Here is a 21,914-nt window from a genome sequence, read left to right on the forward strand (position 1 = left end):
GCCGCCTCCTACTGTTCAGTTTAATGCATCGTATTCCATGCCTTTCTCTTAATCCCTTAAAATAATAATAATAAAAAAATACTCCTTTCTCCCAAGTCTAGATCCATCATGACCCAGGTGTCAGCTGGCGCTGCGTGTTCAGCTCCTCCAGCTTCAGAGAATGCTTTGGATCCAGACTGACGCATTACAACACAAATCTGTTCTTTGATATATTTAAATTCTATCCCTTCTGTACAATACATGTATTGTATTAAACCCCTATATCCTAACTCATCTCTATTTACATCTATTCCTAATAGATACTCCATGTCCCTATCTCTATGTCCATTATTGTTTAAATATTGTATTAATTCCCTTCTCTCCTGTATATACCTTCTACAATCAAATATGACATGATCTACAGTTTCTTTTTCTCTACAATATTCACATAAATAATTTCATTGGATTCCTATTAAAGCCAATGAAGAGTTCAATCCTGTTTGACCAAGTCTTACTCTAATTATTATAAAATATTCCTTCCAGTTTCTGCCACATATATTTTTATTCATTTCTACCTGTTTTGTTATTCTATATAAATGTCTTCCCTTCTTGTCCTTATTCCATATTTCTTGCCACTCTTTTTTAATAATTAGCTGTTAATCTTTTTGACATTTCTATATTTACTACTGGAATATACACTCATATTCCTGTATTACCTGTGGTTGGATCTTTTGATCCATCTGTATATATTTGTAGACTTTCATAAAATTTTCCCTGAACATGCTTTTTTACATTTGATGTTATCATGCACATTTCCTCCCAATCCCTTATCTTTTCTAATATCTCCAGATCAATTTCAACCTCAGGAAAAACACAGCGTGACACCCCTTCACATTCTCTTATCTGTATCTGGGTTTAAAATAAGTCACACGGTTTTAACACAAGTCACACATCGAAGACGTATATGAGCCACACATGTGGCAGAGATTATGTTAAGCAAATATATGATAAATGCAAAAAAGAAAAAAAGCATAAAACTAGGATGTTAATTGGACCATATCACCAGTCAGTGATTTTGCAATGTCAGACTGTTTGGGGGGTTTTGGATCTTGTTGAAGCCTTAGGGTGGTGACTTTATTATCCAGCTCATCCATGAAACCCTCATCAACTGACTCACTGTCTCTGTCTTCCTCCTTTCCAGTGCCCTCTGCAGGCAGGAAGACATGTAGCTGTGTACGGGATGTTGTAGTTGCTGTTGTAGGCAAGGGTTGGTTGGGAAGGCAAGTCTTTCCTCTGACAGATAAAGTCTCATGGTTTAGGGGCTGCCTGCCCTGCTTCACTAATGGCTGTAGGCCTCTGTGCTCTAAGGTTTGCCTATGACTATGACTAAGTGTCTTCCCAACTTTTGGTATAGGTCTCAGAGGCTGAGAGAAATGCATGTACACTTGGTGGTAGCTTTGCTGTGGCCTCTTTGTGTTTTCATGGGACTTGCAAGAGGGAAGAGATGGGGTACGTTTCCTTAAAGGAGGATGGAAGTTTCTTGAAAAACCCTCGAAAACCTGCTGGCCTGGGGTGCACAAGGAAGGCTCGCTGATACTGAGGAAGATCAGAGGAGACCAAAAATGGAGATATATTTTGTTAATAAGAAAATAATTATATATATGTATACATACACACAGTTGAAGTCAGAAAGATGCGCTGGAAGAAACACACTTTAATATACAGTTTAAGTGAGAAATATACATACACCTAAGCCAAATACATTTAAACTAAGCTTTTCACAATTCCTGACATTTAATCATAGAAAACACTCCCTGTCTTAGGTCAGTTAGGTTCACTGCTTTATTTTAAGAATGTGAAAATTCAGGATAATAGTAGAGAGAATTATTTATTTCAGCTTTTATTTCTTTCATCACATTCCCAGTGGGTTAGAAGCTCACATACACTTTGTTAGAATTTGTAAGAACTTGGGTCAAATGTTTTGGAAAGCCTTCCACAAGCTTCTCACAAGAAGTTGCTGATATTTTGGCCCATTCCTCCAGACAGAACTGGTGTAACCGAGTCAGGATTGTAGGCCTCCCTGCTCACACACACTTTTTCAGTTCTGCCCACCCAAAATCTTCTATCAGATTGAGGTCAGTGCTTTGTGATGGCCATTCTAATGCCTTGACTTTGTTGTCATTAAGCCATTTGATGATATGAGCATGGGTCGCCAATCCATCGCAGGGCCTAATTGCCTTAATGCTTGACATAATTTTCTAACATTTTCAAGCTGCTTACAGTGTGACTTAGTGTATGTAAACTTCTGTCCCACTGGAATTGTGATATAGTCAATTAAAAGTGAAACAATCTGTTTGTAAACAATTGTTGGAAAAATTACTCGTGTCATGCACAAAACAGATAATTGCCAAAATTATAATTTGCTAATACAAAATCTGTGGAGTGGTTAAAAAAATGAATTTTAACGACTTAACTGTAAACTTCTGACTTCAACTGTGTGTATGTGTGTGTGTGTGTATATATATATATATATATATGTTGTATACACTCACCTAAAGGATTATTAGGAACACCTGTTCAATTTCTCATTAATGCAATTATCTAATCAACCAATCACATGGCAGTTGCTTCAATGCATTTAGGGGTGTGGTCCTGGTCAAGACAATCTCCTGAACTCCAAACTGAATGTCAGAATGGGACAGAAAGGTGATTTAAGCAATTTTGAGCATGGCATGGTTGTTGGTGCCAGACGGGCCGGTCTGAGTATTTCACAATCTGCTCCGTTACTGGGATTTTCACGCACAACCATCTCTAGGGTTTACAAAGAATGGTGTGAAAAGGGAAAAACATCCAGTATGCGGCAGTCCTGTGGGCGAAAATGCCTTGTTGATGCTAGAGGTCAGAGGAGAATGGGCCGACTGATTCAAGCTGACAGAAGAGCAACTTTGACTGAAATAACCACTCGTTACAACCGAGGTATGCAGCAAAGCATTTTTGAAGTCACAACACGCACAACCTTGAGGCGGATGGGCTACAACAGCAGAAGACCCCACCAGGTACCACTCATCTCCACTGCAAATAGGAAAAAGAGGCTACAATTTGCAAGAGCTCACCAAAATTGGACAGTTGAAGACTGGAAAAATGTTGCCTGGTCTGATGAGTCTCGATTTCTGTTGAGACATTCAGATGGTAGAGTCAGAATTTGGCATAAACAGAATGAGAACATGGATCCATCATGCCTTGTTACCACTGTGCAAGCTGGTGGTGGTGGTGGAATGGTGTGGGGGATGTTTTCTTGGCACACTTTAGGCCCCTTAGTGCCAATTGGGCATCGTTTAAATGCCACGGCCTACCTGAGCATTGTTTCTGACCATGTCCATCCCTTTATGGCCACCATGTACCCATCCTCTGATGGCTACTTCCAGCAGGATAATGCACCATGTCACAAAGCTTGAATCATTTCAAATTGGTTTCTTGAACATGACAATGAGTTCACTGTACTAAAATGGCCCCCACAGTCACCAGATCTCAACCCAATAGAGCATCTTTGGGATGTGGTGGAACGGGAGCTTCGTGCCCTGGATGTGCATCCCACAAATCTCCATCAACTGCAAGATGCTATCCTATCAATATGGGCCAACATTTCTAAAGAATGCTTTCAGCACCTTGTTGAATCAATGCCACGTAGAATTAAGGCAGTTCTGAAGGCGAAAGGGGGTCAAACACAGTATTAGTATGGTGTTCCTAATAATCCTTTAGGTGAGTGTACATATATACATACACACACACACCACTGCATATCATTTGCAGTGTTGTAGCAGATCTTACTTGACAAACTTAAATATTTCTATGCTACTACATTCCAATCTTCTGCACTGGAGATTTTATGAAATTCTGCATCATTGCCCTTGTTACATATACATGTATTTTCCATATTGAAATATATATATATGGCTGATTTCAAAATATGGCAAGAATACATTGTTATGCTCGAGAAATCCACAGTTTAAACATTAACTGCTGTCATTCCATTAGATGGAATGGTATACTGTAACTGTTTGGGTGTGTTGACATGTGAAGAATATTTGTCAGGTGTCCAAGCGCATTCTCCATTGTGTACTTTATGGTGGTTTTGACACTTCGTCTTACTGGTCAGTGGGAAAGAGATGTTGATTTGTCTAACTCGCATTTGTACAGGTTTGTTGTTTTGTACAAACCCCAATGAACTCCAATTTTAGAGAGTTTGTGTTGTTTTCAGTGTATCAGTCAAAACCTAAAGTATATCTAATCGGAAAAATGCTTTATTATATTCAGGCCTTAATACTTCAGTTTCACATAAAAATGTGTATGCTTATTTTAGAGATATTGTTACATGAAATAGTTACATTTGCAGTTAATCAGGTCCCAGTAATGCAAGCTTCGTTATGATCTCATAGCAAATAATTTTTTTTTTTTTTTTCAGATTCAGTAGAACTTTTCTAAAGTTCATCCACACAAACTTTTCTTTTGTGGACAGCCAAATAGCATTAAAGAGATCAAGCGCTGATGCTGAGCCCCCAGGCCTTGAGGCGTCAGGTATCAGCTTACCTAAGAGGCACCGTGGTGGTCCGTCCATGTGTTGATCTGGGCAGCGATGGAAGCCTGAAATAATCTCTGATCTGTGAGCCACTGGAGGCAGGAAGGGGGAGCATGGAGCTGGAGAGCAGGTAAGTCCGGACCGTAGTGCGGTTCCTCTGCATTGCCCATTGATGCTTTAACTCAACAGTGTTCAAACTCTGTACAGGAGGTCCACGGGCTCCACTCATGTCTGCACCAGACTAACTGCATTTGTCCACATACAGCGATCAATAATTCATGTGCATTAAAAATGCACCAGGCAAACCCATTGGTTGCACAACGCTAAATTCTCCCTCCCCGACTCCTCTTCCCTTGTTCCGATGTCAAGCTTATAGGAGGCACACAAAATGGCTGAAGCATTTCTGAGACGTCCTGAAACCCAGCAGGTATATCTGATGTCAGTGCTGTCTTTGCCAATATAGAGTTATACAATTGAATGTGATTCAAAGCAAAAGACTTCTTTAAAATTTTAAGGATTGCCTTAAATCTTTCTTTACGGTTATCGGATGGGTCAGTCTACAAAAGTGCAAATTGAATGAAATCCCAAATGCAGTTTATTGCATACCTGTCAACACTCCCGTATTTCACACCAATCTCGCGTTAAATTAAAATAGCGTTGTTATTTCTCCCGGGAAACTCCCGTAATTTGTATTGCCCAAACCTCGTTATATGAATAATCAAATCAATATATTATTCCAAGGTTGTCCAGTTGCCAGATCTTGTATGAAACGCATCACTCACACAATCAACACATCATACAAATGTCAACACATTTGTGACCTCAACCTGGCAACCTACAACCCAGTTGAGCTGTCGATATCTTCGCAGGTAGTAGACGCGGAAAGTTGAATCAAGCATCACTGGAAGGTGGGAAGAGAAGACTTGGGTAGTGCTCCAGCGGAAGAATTTAATTTCATATCTCGAAGAAATATGGCCACGCCTTTTGCAAACTGTGTCTCACTGATTTTAATATCGAACACGGTGGGGAAAATGACGTTACTCAGATTAAATCACAGCGGCACAATTTGTATTTAGACTGCCTCCTCCAGATGTCTCCCGGATTTTTTTACCCAAATGTAGACAGGTAAGGTTTATTGTGCTACTCCAATCAATCATTACCAGAAGTGAAAAATTGGTACATAAGACGTGACTTTTAATGATAAAGAAGCCCGAAATACACGTGGGATTCTTATATTGAAATGTCTACACCCCCAGTTGCAAATCTGATTCAAACTGCTAACCTGAGCTCAAGCTTTGTTCTATTCGGGTGATTCATGAAGAGACCTGGTTCAAATGAGTCAATTGTTGACGAATCTCTCACACTGGTGTGTAGCTGCGTGCTGTGCAGCGAGCTCATAACAGAATGGATGAAAAGAGGCGAGACACACTGGTGGTGCGCGCTATAAAGATGTTTTCAATTCACAAGATGATATCTGACGAAAACGCATATGAAATTGACGCAATCAATTAATTTTGGTCGCACTTGTGACCATTTTAGTCGCAGTCTGGAGCCCCGAAGGGGGAACATGCCCCAACTTTAATACCCATTATGTTTTTATATTAATATGTTTAGATCTGTGTATGCATCATATTGTCCAAAAACTCTCAGTACATATCTATGATAATGAATCATGTTAATTGACTCAAATTGATCAAACTATATAAGTGTGATTTAAATTGTATTAATTGATGTTTGTTTAACATTTATACAGAAAGAAAACACCAACTAATTTACTGCACCACACTTCTCAGACTGCAGGCTCCTTTCTTATTTTGAACTACTTCCAGAAGTAACTGTCAGTCAATGGGACACAACAGTGATAAAAGAAAAGAAACATAGCACCTTGACCTTAATTGCTACTGGACAGCAGCCTAAGTGGTACTAGGTTACAGAGGTCTGTCTGTGTTTATATAAACTACAGAACCAGCTTTAGAATGTGCTGTCTTTTTCCTACAGAAACTTGGCCAGTAGTTTCATAAGCAGACAAGCAGAACAAAGAAAAATAGAGATTAAATACTAAAATACTAATATTCTAGCAACAATTCAAATATATTGGTAGGCCACATGACCAATCCCAAGTAAAACTCACATTGGTTTTATTCAGAAAATCATGTAAACAAACCACAAAAAAATTTATAACAGTTAAATACGTTTAATTAAAATAAAAAAAAAGTTAAAAAAAAAGCATATAATCATGAGGCATCCAATGCTGCTTTACTCAAGTTCCTCCAGTCATCATGTCACATCTGTGCACTCCTTCTGGACTAATAAAGGACAAAGAAAATAGAGGGTATCCATTAGCAATGCGATTTCCTAACTGTATTCTAAATGTTTGCATTAAAACAGCACAATTTAACACCAAACAGTGTTTCATAAATATTTGAATACAGAAATATGGCATATAGACTTGCAGTCTTCTAAATATACTATAAAGAAAGCATTTAAGGATCTTACAATTAATGAAGTTTTTAAGCAACTAAAAAAAAGAATAAATTATTTTACCCCAACACACCTTTAGATTATTGTCCACTATACAGGAACATCCAGTGCAGAACAGTCATACTTCAACGAACAGTTTCTTAGGTTTATCTAAAAAGTGATAAATATCAAATGTTAAATAAAGTAAATTGAACAACCAAGTAAATATCTGTCAGTGAGTGTGTTTACATGCGCAGTCTTACACCAATTATGGTACTAACAATTCAAATTAGTATATTTATTAACCAACAATAACAGAGTAATAAATGTAAAATGAAACCCTCAGCCCAGGGTTTGATAATAATTGGTTATTGCGATTATGTAATATACACACATAATTTATATATATATATATATATATATATATATATATATATATATATATATATTATTTATATATATAAAAAATCAACACACATGATGTATTTTCCCGGACAACGTAATAACCGTAGAGAATGCACAGATCAAGTAGGTTATTTGCCAGAGAAATGTTGACAACTGTTTTAAAGCCATTTTTCAAATAGTTGAACACCACAGATTTTAAATGCTAATTTTTTCCAGTTTCATTTTAACTTTTAAATAAAAAATAAAGTTCAAAGTTTAAAATCAAGGCGTCTTTATTGTATAGGCTTAACGCTAACTCTTTTTAACAAAAATTACCCCATAGTACCACCTAGCGTTCAACCAGGGGTAATACTGGTATTCGTCATTTTCCCGCAGTTTTTTTTTTCCTGTGACCAACCAACCTATCAAAACTTGGTCGACTAAGACTCATCTCATCAACTAATGTTTGATTGACTATCAGGGGGCAGCCCTATTGTTGATTAGCACAAAATCACCCAAACAGAGGTCAGAAGTTATGACATCTATTGCCAACATTTGGGAAGGGATCATTTTGACAAGCTTCGTGATTTGGACTAATTATGATAAACATTGGATAATCTCATACTATGCGCTGCTTACTTTTTTTAAGCACACAGCTGCTAGATGGTGCCACTTGCTCGTGCTTTGCTGACTGAAGCAGTCAATGTAGACTGTTTTAAACGTGGTTTAATAATCTTTGATAACTTTTCATGCAAGGCATGATTTCATCTTAATTTAATTCATAATGCTCCATTAACGGATTACATATCAATGTCTCAGAGGTCAACATTTCAGATTTTAAAGAGATTTCCCTCAAAATGTACTTATGTATGTGCTGCTTTTACAATTGTCATGCTAATTTTTCCACATTAATGTGAAAATGACAATAAATTTGATATTGCATGTTCTTAGGAGGGCTGACCCCTCTTCATTGTGTGGCTAGTATTATTAAAGACTGTGCATTTAAATCAACAGATTTTACAGAGTGGTCACACAAAAAGCATGTCCATTTGTATTACATCCTTAACCCCAGTTCATTTCCCAATTAACAGTTTTTAAAGAGAGTGTTCTCCCAAAAAGCCTGTCCATTTTTATTACATATGTAACCCCAGTTCATTTCCGATCTAAATGGGGAAACAATTTTTATGTACTGAACATTTTCTAATATCTGGACTGTATCTGTAAGATTTTATGATTGTACATACAAATGGCTCGAAATAATGGCAATGAACACTTTTCACTGTAATATCACACGGGTAACAATGGAATGGCAGTTAGCCATTTTTAACCTGTCAGCAACAGTGGTAATGGTTCAAACCCATTTTATATCCAACCATTTTATTTCTCTTGATGAATTACAATAAACCTGTCTTACATGAATGAAGTCCTGACAGCGAAAATCAGGAGCTTCCGTCTCTTGCGTTCTCAACAGTGTGTGCGTGACGCAGAAGCACCAATGAAGTTTGTGAGTGAAGTTCTGAGGGAAGGTTGAATGACAATTTTTGGGTGAAAAATGCTTAGAGATGCACCAGACAGGACATTGTCGATAACAAACTCCCAATGAAATAAGAACACAAAACCCGTTCTTTTTCCGGGTGGTGGAGGACAAATTTCAGTTGCTTCCGCCTCTGAGACAGTCAATCCACGCATCTTATCACGTTGTTGAGTGTTACCGCAGAGACATAGCACACGTGGAAGCTTCACACTATTCCCCACGGCATCCACACACAACTCACCACGCGGCCCACCAAGAGCAAACCACATTATAGTCATCACGAGGAGGTTACCCCATGTGACTCTATTCTCCCTAACAACTGGGGAGAGTGGTAGTCAGCGTCTTTAATTGCTGAGCTACCCGGATTTTGTTTGTACCTACTAATGTTTTGAAAATAAAAAAACTTTCAGGAATCAGAGAACTTGCATTAGCACAGCTTCATGAACGATTTACACCGAAGTTCTGCTTGTGTTTCAAGAATGAGGCCCAATGTGTGCATGCCTGTATACATTTTGAAGTCAAAAGCAGAGAATAAACACTGATTTCATGTGTCAGACGCAGGTTTCTTACATTGTTTTTTTTTTTTTAACAAGCTGACATTTCATAGTATAGTCCAGTGCATGTAAACACACATAGTGAACTCAATTGAATGCTTACCTTCGTCTTTAGCTGTATGATGACACTCAGCCTCCTTTAATCACCCAAGGCCCCTGCAGTGAGAGAAAAGATAGTGAGGATATAGGTAACAAATGAATGTAATTAGTCCTAACTTAGCCTAACTTAATTAAGGGATGGAAGGAATTAACTCAAAATATTCCATTATGTTTAAACAGAAACTACTCATCTTAAAATTATGCCACAATGAGTACCACAAGCACATAACTTGCACCATGTAAAGGCATATCAGGTAAATCTAGGTCACATTTTATAGAAATAATGTTGATTGAGGCCAAAAGGCAAAACAATTGCTTTTCAACTCCACTTAAATCATGCAGAATCTTTATGTCTATTATGGTTGGTGTACAGCCCACTAATTGACCAGGTAATGACAGTTAGACAGTATCTCCATACAGACAACACCACTTCAAACACAAAGCAGGATTTTTCTTAAGTGTTTACAGTGTAGTTACAAAGTTCATGTTGGGTTACGGTCCGCCACACCTGGGGCAGCCATTAGGCCACAAGGGTGGTTCTGGCATCACACTCTATATAGTGAAAGCCCCAAAATGGGCCATTTTGAGTTTGTCAAGATCATTAATTTTGTCAAAGTTTAATGGATCACAGTGCAGATACACAGACTCGTACACGTGTACACACTCAGAACAGTCCAAATGCTGATCCAGCACTATGCAAATGTTGTAAAGAACAGTTTTGATATCTCCTTAGGCGCAGGCATACGAGAACACACTGAAGTAAATTTAAGGCACCATCAATACAGCCTGTTCAATAACATGGCTGCAATACACTACTGGAGTATGTTTGTTGAGTCACAGGCATGAGTGCAATACTTTGTCAAGGATAAAGGTCACAGTATATTTGAGGAAAAAAAGCACCAAATAATAGTTTGTCTAAAGATGTACTAGCGTTATCCAGAGTACTTCCCACCCAGTCCACATAAGAAAGCTATGAAAGATGGAGGCAGTATAACTAAACAGCCATGAATCAAACAGACTGGTTAGACAGCCAGGTTTGAGAGGAGAATTGAGGGGGGAAAATACCAATCCCTTACACTGCCATAAATGCATTTTTGAAACAAAAAGAAAAGCAATATTGAATTGCTGCAGACAACAGATCAATGTTGAGACAAGTTTTTTTTTATATATACATTTAAATAGTGAGAGCAAGGAAAAACAGTCCAAGTTCTTTTAGGTGAGTCAGTTCACTTGGTAGCCATCTTGGCAATGTCCCTGGGCAGTTTTTTTTCTTTCTTTCTAGGCAATAGACATGCAAGTACAGCTTCTACCTGCTTGAATGAGTCAAGGCTGAATACTCAAAGCCTGTTTTTCTAGGATAACATGTAAAAAACATGTCAAATCAACAAAATCTGACAACAGCCACTTTTCCACCATCGTGCCAGGGTTATCAACTGGTCAGCCAGGGCCAATAGCCTCGGACCTTGAGCCGCAAGAATAAAATCGATCTGCATTCTCACCATTGGGCCAATAGCCCCGCAGCATTTCCCTAAAGTCCACCCCCAATATGTCGCCCTGGTGCCAATGTCACACACCCCTCCCATTTCACAAGCAAGAGGAAAGCTCAAGTTGAGGTATCAGTCTCTGGTCTGATCTAGATGATAGTCAAAATGAATACTCAAAAGGATTCGTATTGTGCCCGCAATTTTTTTTTTCCAAACCTGTAACACTGTGTGCTGATAACACATCTTGGCAAGTTCGGCGACAACATACTTAATCTGACATGGCACATTTTCATCAGCCCAAATTATTCAGAAGAGGCCTGATTTCATTAACTGACCAGTACTGATGATTCCCTATTCTACTTTGATCTATTGAGGTAAGCTGGTAGCTAGATTTAAAAAATTGGGAGATAAGTATCTTGGTGCTGACCCCCTGACCTGTCTCCGCTAAACTCCACATTTGACATCAAAGGGGCCAGAAAGTAATTGGCGGGGCCCAGAGATGGCACAATGAAGTGACAGCAGGAATGCAACTGGCCCTGGCACATACCAGCATGCCCTCATTTTTATCGATAGTGGAAACGTGGCTAATGATACCATGCATTTTACTACTTTAGCTACTTTTTTAGCTGCTCCACCTATTGCACATTCTAGTGCAGGGGTTCTCAACCGGGGTATTCAAATGATGCCACTGGCGCTGAGAGCAAATTAGTAGAGAGGGGCCATTAGGTTACAAATGGTGGATTTATCAGTCAAAATAATAAAATCTATCATCAAGCTCCACTTTGCATTAAAATATTTATATAGACTTGGAGTATATCATATCAATTTTACAGGTTGGTACACATTTGTACCATGGTTCATCTGATTTTGAAGTCTAGCGACGCATCTGGTTTAGCAGCGTTAAATACACAGGTGGAGGCACAACCTCCGCTAATGCACCTGTATGGCTTTGTAGATGGATAAGCCTCAACGGACAGAACAGCGCGAGTGCAAAGCTCTTCAAGCTCGAGCTCTTAAACTCGCAGCTTGCGAGAATCAGTGAGAAGCAAGGTGCAAGAAGCGGAAACCATTTGAATTAGGCTCAGAGTTCTACATTACCACCCTTCAATTTACTATAGTAAATACATCTATAAATAGTAAAACTGTACTTTAGGCAGAAATAGATCTCTAATAAATATGATATCACAACTTCAGCTCAATTAAATTAGTCATAGGCTACATTAGGGGAGTGAGGGAAGATAATTATTTTTTGTTACAACTTATATTTATATTTTGTACTTATTTTTTTACATGTGTTTAGAGTAGGTCTACTTTTTATAATTACAAAAATTGTCTTTTAAAGAAATCATGTTACATCTAAACATTGTAGTGAAGATCCATGTGTTTACTATGGTCTTGTTACAAATGCCACTGTTAAAACTAAAAAAAATATATATATATATATATATATATATATATATATATATATATATATATATATATATATATATATATATATATATATATATAGATAGATAGATAGATAGATAGAATAAATACAATTTTTAAAAAAGGCAAATGTATATATATTAACAATATCACTTATATTATTAGTCTCTGTCGTAGTAGTGGGGCATTCATAAAAAAAGGTTAGATAACCACTGTTCTAGTGTAAACGATAAACGGAAATGGCAGAATGGCATCCTACTCTTACTAGTTAAGAGAAGTTTGCCATTTCAAACTCAGGCCACATCTATCAAAAAACCTAATTGACAAAACCTTAGAGCATCGTGCTTGCTTCCATTTATTTGGAAATGTCCATCTCCACGCAACACAATCAATCGAAAACGGTTTACGATTACAGCTGCTTAGATTTTAACTAATCTTGAAAATGTACGATTATGGTATTCCATTCCATTAAATTGTACTCCTGTTGCATTCAACAGTTTCAATTTACAATGTGTTATATGCAGTTGAGTGTTCAAACCAATCCCAGACATGCCCATTGAGCAATGAAACATCAATGGTGAATCCTAATGCACAAGTTTAAAATTTATGAGCTTGATCTGAAAATGTCCATCCAGATGCAAGCACCAAAACCTTCACCACATACACTACTGAAACATTTTCAGACCATCATATTTCATGCTCCCCTACGGGGTGGGGGGTGGTTACATACATCAGGTCATCAGAATGCCACCACCGCCCAGTCACAAGGCCCTTGATCATATTGGATTAAGTGTGCAGTACTTAAATACATAATGCCTGGTGAAGCAATGCTGCTGCGAAGACATTATAGAGCACCTGAGAACACACACAAAGTGAGCCAAAGTACCGATCACATTTCATATATTGAATATGTTTACAAAAAAACAACAAAAGAAACTAGTTCTGCACTGTAAATCCATTTTAGTTAGTGTGATGCCAGAACCTCAGAGGTATTTAATCACGAATAACGATTCATGGAACAGAAGACAAGATCACTTACCTTTTCTGGTGATATGCAAGCAAACATCTTGATGCAAACAAGTCCAGGCTCAACTGTCCATTGATCTGTAGAACTACTCATCCTCAATGTAACCAACTGCTGGAGTCTCAAATGTGGTGTAGGGGGTGAGCTGGACACTGGCCCCTAATGCTATAGCACCACCATTCACTCAATAAACATTACAGACACAGAGACAAGCTCTTGCCACATTTCCTAAAATCTCTGAAAAACGCACTCAAGAGTCTGAAAAACGCACACTTCCACTGTATTCTGCCAGGGGTAAAACACTTGTAGCAATCAAGTAGCCTGGTCACCCTATAAGATGTATACTGAAATTCAAGGTCCCAGTGTACAGTATACTACATGCATGGGTGTCAAAAAATTGGTTGAGATGTACTCCATATAAATGACTACTAGCCTTTGACTACTGAATCCAGAGTTTCTCGCCAAGTAATAATTAATTACCTTAAAATAAGCCTCTAATTGACCCTCAGCCAAGCTCTGCCCCCCCATGGTTATCGTGTCTTGTTCGGCCAAGGTTTTCGGAACTTCCCATTGGAATAAGAGATTGCTGCAAATAGCTTGTTGTTTGGCGAAATATTCTCTTTAACTAAATATTCTATTCTTAAGTTGCTATAATGGAGTTCATAGCAAAGCATTTTTCTGACTTCTTTTAAAAAACATTCAAGCCAAATTAATTTAGTTATTCGCTTTAATTTAACTTAAAGCAAAAATCAGTGGTTCTCAATCAGCGGTCCAGGACCCACTAGGGGCCTCAGCATACTCCCAAAAGTTAACTCAAAATTAATTTAAAATAAGAAATATTAAAATAATTCAGCTTAATTAAAATGCTAAAAAATACTTTAAGATGTATGCCTACAAATTATAAACAGACTCTTTCTGAAACTTCTAGAATCAGACTTAATTCATGATTAATTATTTTAATCAGACATTGGTTTAATCAGTAGTTTCAGGCGAGGGGGCCTTCAAATATTGTCTTAGACAGTGGGGGGCCTTGGAGTCAAAAGGGTTGAGAACCACTGCATTACATATTCATTTTGGAATGAGCGATGACAGTTTCATCCAAAGAATGCCATTTTTCACATTCTTAATACTGTGCATTTCCTCTCTGGGTACCTTGTATCACAATTATAAGTGACTGGAAACACAAATTTTCCCATATTTTTGGAAGATAACTGTAAAATTCCACTTAAAACTATTCAAACACAAATGGCTCCAATTAAAAAAAGAAACGCTTATCAGATGAAAATGGCGGAAGGCAACAGTTGCGAAGACAGGGTAAGTCAGTTACACATCACTTAGCAAAGGGTCAATTTTACGATTTAGGATATTCCTAATGGCTCCAAGCTGGAATTAAACAGTGTTTAAATGAATTGTTCACCCAAAATGTAAAACTTCGTAATTTACTCAACCTCATGTCCTTCTAAATCCATATGCCTTTCTTCAGTTACACAAAAATTATTGAAGAATGTTCTCAGGTCTTTTACATAAAGTGAAGAATATAGTAACCAGTTACGGTCTAGCTCCAAAAAGCACTATCAAAGCATAATAAAATGCACTATACTATAAAGTGCACTATATTCTAGGTCTTTTGAAGCAATACGATAGTGTGGTATATTCATTACAAAAAGTACTATGGTTTCAGAAGACTTGGAAAATAGTGCCCAACTCATGTGGACCAATTCTGTTGTCCATTTTGGAGCTTGACAGACTCTGGTCACTATGTTCTTTAATTTCATGTAAAAAAAAAAAAAAAAAAAAAAAAGGACAAATGTTCTGTAAAGATATCTTGCTCCTGTAAGAGTGAGTACACGACATTTTTAGGTGAACTATCCCTTCCTAATTTGGTGTGAAATTGATCAGTGATTCTTCTCCAGACCCCTCGTCCCCCCAAATGTACACTTTATAGCTGAATAGAGAAAAAAAAAAGAAAGCAAGCAAATTAGAATTGTTTTGTTGCAGCACTTGGCAGACTGTCAAATAATCATGCGTTATGCACTTACCAAGCCTGGAGATGTGTTTTGTCCTTGAAAATTGATAAGTAATTTTTATTTTTCCTTTCCTCCAAGCAATTAGGCTATGTTCAGGTTGCAGGCAAATCATATTTTTTCTCAAATCACATCTTTTCAGGCAGACTGTCCACACTATTAATTGCAAGTGATCAGTGAATCAGATTTGCACATTCAGACATAACCAACCTATCAGCATGGGTTGCTTTGGTAACGACGTAGGCATTCCCCCATGACGATGCTTTCAAAACGGATGCAGGAAAAATGGAAGTGCATCATCTCGCTCTCCAAATATGTGCACCGTCCAATCGTGGACCAGTCTCCTCCGTCGCAAAGTTTTTCTTGTGCGACGGAGGATACTGGTAAATATTGTGATGCTCTGTGCTGCAGTCACCGATTTTTGACGTCATCCTAGTGTCACGTTAAGAGTGACGCAAAAGACCATTTTAAATCTGAATCTGATCAGCGTCCAGACTGAGATGCATCTGGAATTATTTTTTATTAAAATCGCATTTGAAACCACCTCATGATGTGGTTTGAATCAGATTCTGAAAAATCTGATTTCATGTGTTTTTTTGCTGTCCAAACTATCAAAACTCATCTGGATATTCAAAAAATAGGATTTTGAATGGCAGTCTGAACATAGTCTTAGTAGCTAGCTAGTCCATATTGTCCTACAAGGCTTTTATAAAGATCAATGTAATTTGAGGAAAGGACAAAGGGCAGGTGAAATGTTCAAAAAATCAGACTAATAATTTGAAATTCAATGTAGATCCTCATTTAATTAATTTCCTGGTGTTTCTAAACTGGCCTAATGCCCATTTCACTGTTGTAAACATCGACAGCCTGATAATACTTTTTAAGAGTGTCAGCTAAAGGCCATCCACCATTTAAAACACATTCATTCTAGCCGTTAACAGATTTGTAAATTATGAAGATAATGCATGACATTAATTAAACATCAGGGGGACAGTGGTTAATTTAGGAAATTGAGCTATTTTCTTCCAGAATTGAAATTATGACAAAATATCATCTATGTCTTAATTAACACTAAATTTCAGCATGTCGTTGGTTTCTCTCGATATTATCCATGATACTGGATGCTTTCACAGTCATTCATAAGCATTAGTAGTGAATATGAAATTGCATGGTCCAAATATTTGAGGGAGTTGCACGTTTTCCAACACAAAGCTGAGGAGCGTCATGCTCATTAATAACTGTCACATCTGCAATGCTTGTGTGTAACAAGCAGTTTTAACAGGATTTAGATTTACAGTATGAACATTGGACAGACCGGAGCTTGTTTGAAACTGATGCTGTCTGAAGTGACAGGGATAGATCGTCAACACAAACACTAATCCATCTTTATTGGGAGCATGTTAATCAACCCCCTAGAAATAGCCCTTCAGATTTAAAAGGGGTATTTACAGTTGGACACTTCATGCAAATTCAAATTTTAATTCCTTTCTCGGGTAGTGAAGTTTAAGAAGTTTTATTAATTATTTGATTTCAAGACTTTGCCCTGTGCGTATCTTTGTATGTGTGCAAAGCTGCATGCAGTAAAAAATGTTTTCCATCGGGGCTTGCCTTGGGCAAAATGTCCATTCGCAGCAGGTGCTGGTTAATGTTTCGTTTCAGTTTCTTCATCGAGCTGCATTAACCTCTTACCCAGTTACCGGGCTGAGAGGGGGTGCTGATCACGAAAATATATTATGGTATTACGCAAGCACTTGCTTCATCTGCACAAAATAGTTGCAATTTTAAAGATTAGACTCTTATCTTTACAATGAATATAGCTGACCTGATCAAATCTCAAATACTGCTTTTAAATGAGTTGATAAAGTAGACCAGTTCCATTTACAGAATTAGTACATTTTCGATAAAAATATTTAGAACTAGTAAAAAGATCACACAGGCATGTGTCATATATCCTTTTAAAGGTCTTGATTAGTAGAATATAACGTGCAGATTTGTTTCACCCAGAGATAAAACTACAGTGATTATTAGCATGTGAAATGAATATGATAAACAGAATCATTGTCACATTTTGGTATGTAACTTCATTAAAAATTAACATGATATAAAAGGTACCATATCACAACTTACATCAGACAGCTCTGAATAAAACAAGCCTACACTATGCAATAAGATAATTAGATCCTGAAATATTAGTCAAACAGTGTGATAAACGTTGGTGGCTATCGCTAATAGCCTCTATATGGTGAAGGTTTCTCTAGGATCAATAAACTGAAATGCAATCCTTTACATCAAAGATGTGTCAGATCATCCTCATTGGCTGTCTAGAGCTTGTTAGATTCCATATTTGGAAACATACATGTGACCCACATGAGGTAAATAGACCCAGATTGCACATACATAGACTACAACACAAGAGTGTGCTCAACAGACATTGTGAAGTGATGAAATAGGAAGCCAAAGTGATCTGTAATTTATGATTATGAAGTTGGTTGTTAATTTATATATTTTTGCATTCATAGGTTTCAGTTGTTCTGTTTTAGTGTTCAATAAAACTTGTTTGGAGATGTTTTTGGATGCATTGATAAATAAAAGTCCACCTTGGGAACCATGGTTCCAAATGCTATATCTTTGGATTGCTTTACACAAATCAACAATTTTATTTTCCTGGTATAGCTAACATCTTTACGAACAACATCCAAGTTAATTAAATTACCTTCCATACTTACTGTCATACTTAAGTATAATACCAAATCTGAATAACTGAAAAGTTTTAGCACTAATGTTTTGTCAGCAGTGTTGATCATGAGACTCTTAAATTTTGAAAGTTTTTCTAAAAATGGATACCATGCATTAGACCTTCATTGCTCTTTATTTTTTAAAGCTCTTTTAGGTACACCATTTAATCCTTACAAATGCCTTCAGTGTAATGTCAAATAAGTGAAAGAAAAAAAAAGTTCCGCCTCTCCCAAGTGTACCCCTTTCTTATTATTTACCGTTTAAGTGAGCCCTAATACTCTAACAGCGGTAACCTACGACATTTTACAAATGCTGACATAGTGCTATTTTAAAGTAGTAAAGTTTACATTTGTGGCTTCCTATAAATGGAATCATTTGCATTTGACGGAGTTCAGTCTTAATGCATCTTGGAGGGCATTCACACTTGGTCTTTTCATGATCGAACAGCTTTCCAATCAGTAAAAACACTCGAAGTGACCAAGTGTAAACACCCCCAAAATGACGTGTGTATTTTTGGATCGGATTGTGAACTTCCAAAACAATGTACAATATAATGTACTAAATTAGTTAATATGTGGAAAACTTTGATACTATTTATTACAATAAAGAGAAATAAAACTGACTGCATAAGACAATACTCCACTGCTTACACCATGACCAATTTTTTTCCTTTGCATCTTTTAACTGTTTCATGATAGTTTAATTAGTCCACACATTGTGTATTTGAGATGAAATATTTGACTTAAGTCAATATATGACAAAAACTTCCCTAAAAATGGAAAAAAGTGCAGACCTACAGTTTTGCCACAAAAAATGTTTAACAAGTTCTGGAAACTGTCGATCTTCCGGAGTTGAAGTGATCAAAAATCCTTGAACCAGGTAAACCTCAAAGTTAAAACAAATTGGATTCATCTTTGCTCAATGGACTAAAGTTCACAGAACAAAAAATTCCATTTGCCAACATCAAGGACAATCCGACATTCTCATAAAGTACAGAACTTGCTTCTTGAGAAGTCAACTTCTGCCATTTGAGTCCATATGAAGATCCATGAAGGATAAAATAAAAAAAGTATAATAAAAAAAACTATCATCAATTTCCTAAATAATGTCACTTTTAGGAAAGTGAAATGTAGGCTAAACTGAACTAAGTTGGTTAATAAGGAACCATGCTTCTAACAAACTATAAAAATTAGCAGCTATGATTAGACTTGTGAAAACCAGCATGCAGTTTAAGTTATTATTTTTCATGCAATGAACAGATTTTAAACGCATTAATATAAAAAATTATAATAAAAAAAACGTAATGTTCTTGGCCTAGGTAGCTCAGCGAGAAGTGATGCTGACTACCACCCCTGGAGTCACGAGTTCGAATCCAGGGTGTGCTGAGTGACTCCAGCCAGGTCTCCTGAGCAACCAAATTGTCACAGTTGCTGGGGAGGGTAGAATCACATGGGGTAACCTCTTTGTGGTCGCGATTAGGGGTTCTCACTCTCGATGGGGCGCGTGGTAAGTTGTGCGTGGATCACGGAGAGTAGCATGAGCCTCCCTTGCTGTGAGTCTCTGCAGTGTCATGCATATCGCGCCACGTGATTAGATGCGGAGGCAACTGAGACTTGTCCTCCACTACCCAGATTGAGGTGAGTAACCGCACCACCACGAGGACTTACTACATAGTGGGAATTGGGCATCCAAATTGGGAGAAAAAGGGGATAAAAATGTTCCAGGTTCAAAACAAGTTAAGCTTAATCGACAGCATTTGTGGCATAATGCTGATTAACACACAAAAGTTGACTCGTACTTCATTTTGTTAATAAAAACCCCCAGAAAAAAATACAAAAACTGTGTTTCGGTTAAGCACTTAATACGGAAGTGAATGGGGTTTATTTTTGTAGGGTTTAAACATAAATTTGAAGCTTATAATTTTATAAAAGCACTTGTTAAAACTTGTGCATTATTTGAGCTGCCAAGTTATTTACATCCTAATTTTTACAGTCGTTTTAGGTTTTTTTGACATTTGACGTCATGGTAAAGAAGTTTTAAAGTTGGCAATAACTTTAAACAGAAAAAGTTAGCAAGTGATTTTAATCACACTAAAATAATTTTTACATGCATATCCTTTATGCCTTTACTTTTGAAACAGTGAGTATTTTAAAATGGTAAAAAATTAGCCCCCATTCACTCCTCATAAGTGCCTCATTGGAACAAAGATGTTTTCTTTTTTTTTTTTAAAGGGAACCCATTATGCCCCTTTTCACAATAAGTAATTTAAATCTTTGGTGTCCCCAGTATGTGTCTGAAGTTTCAGCTCAAAATACCCTACAGATAATTTACTACACCATATTGAAAATGCCAAATTTTGGGTGTTGTTTTTGTGTGCGTCTAAACTCAAATGAGCTGGTGCTCCCTGCCCTGTATCCAGAATAGGGCAGAGTTTTGACATGTAGGATTTGGATAATTAGACATCATATGAAATATGACTGACAGCGAAAATAGTTGTGTTCTGCCCTATATGTTAGAACTGGAGTCAGAAACTGATGAGAGAAAGACTCCATCAGAAGTAACATCTTTGAGAATGTTGTTACTTCTGATGGTTATTTGATAAATATATTTATTTGTTGAAGAGTTTTTTTTTTTTCAGCAGTTTTGCAACGATGGATTAGCAACACACACACAAATACATTACAACATTTGCTATTTGCTATAACGAAACAAACATGTCCGTCAAAAGTCGTGGGCAGGGCCTGTACAAATTGACGTCATTTTGTACAGAATCTACAAACGGCTTGTTCTGAGACACTGCTTGTGATTAATGGGGTTGACGACACGCCGTCGTCCCAATTACCCTCAGGGGTCAATGGCTGTGCTGGCGCATCCTGCTGGATTTTTTCTGCTTAACAGCAGAAGCAACTTAATACTCCGTCATTTTTGGGCATACAAATAATTGTAAGATATCATTAGAAACTATAAAAGGGTCTACTTTTATTTGTGTACACTCACAATAACAATAATAAAAGCATGTGCTATTGTAAAATGAAGAAAATAAATAAAAGGTGCGCTTTCAGCTGTCTCTTGTCTACATACATACATGTTGCTCACATATTATTGTAGCCCAGTTTGTGCTGAATGCAGCATTAGCAAACATTAGCCATTAATAAGTTTTTAAGCAACAGAAAAAAAAGTCAAGGCATGTCACAAATGTCAAGGTATGTCAAAGCTTCTCCGGGCCCAAAAACACCCTCAGACCCCAGAGGGTTAAAAACAAAAGAAGGACTGGGTGGATTTATCTTATAGGGTGGTTGTGTACACACACTGCCAACACACATTTATGTTCAAACACCATGCAAAAGTGAATTTTGCATAATAGGTCCACTTTAAAGAGGGATGAGGCAAAACATTTTTTTTTGTGGCAATCAATTTTATGCCACAAATGCAGTTGATTGAGCTCAACTTGTACTGAACTTGGAACATTCCTTTAAAAATGTTCCAAGTATGACAAAAGATACCAACAAATATCTGGTAAATGGTTATTTAAAAAAAAAAAAAAAAAAAATTGCAATCACCAATATTCTAGTTTATTAATCAGGTTTTGAAAATCAATTTATCGATCCCATTTACACCTCGTAATTTGGATG

General features: G+C 37.2%; 1 protein-coding gene across 2 annotated transcripts in view; it reads right to left on the minus strand.

Moving 5' to 3' along the window:
• Positions 1-6,260: 6,260 nt before the first annotated feature.
• The window catches only part of LOC127619748 (splicing factor, proline- and glutamine-rich-like), a 36,335-nt gene continuing 20,681 nt past the window's right edge, over positions 6,261-21,914 (minus strand). The window contains exons 10-12 of one of the 2 annotated variants that reach the window (XR_007967603.1): positions 9,591-9,643; positions 7,110-7,186; positions 6,261-6,856 (exon numbers count right to left, since the gene is read on the minus strand). The gene's annotated coding sequence lies outside the window, so the exon portion shown is untranslated. Of the gene's footprint in view, positions 6,862-7,109; positions 7,187-9,590; positions 9,644-21,914 lie in introns of both variants that reach the window. The other variant, XR_007967602.1, reaches the window with a different exon arrangement.

The sequence above is a fragment of the Xyrauchen texanus genome, chromosome 26, assembly GCF_025860055.1.
Source record: "Xyrauchen texanus isolate HMW12.3.18 chromosome 26, RBS_HiC_50CHRs, whole genome shotgun sequence".
Classification (NCBI taxonomy): domain Eukaryota; kingdom Metazoa; phylum Chordata; class Actinopteri; order Cypriniformes; family Catostomidae; genus Xyrauchen; species Xyrauchen texanus.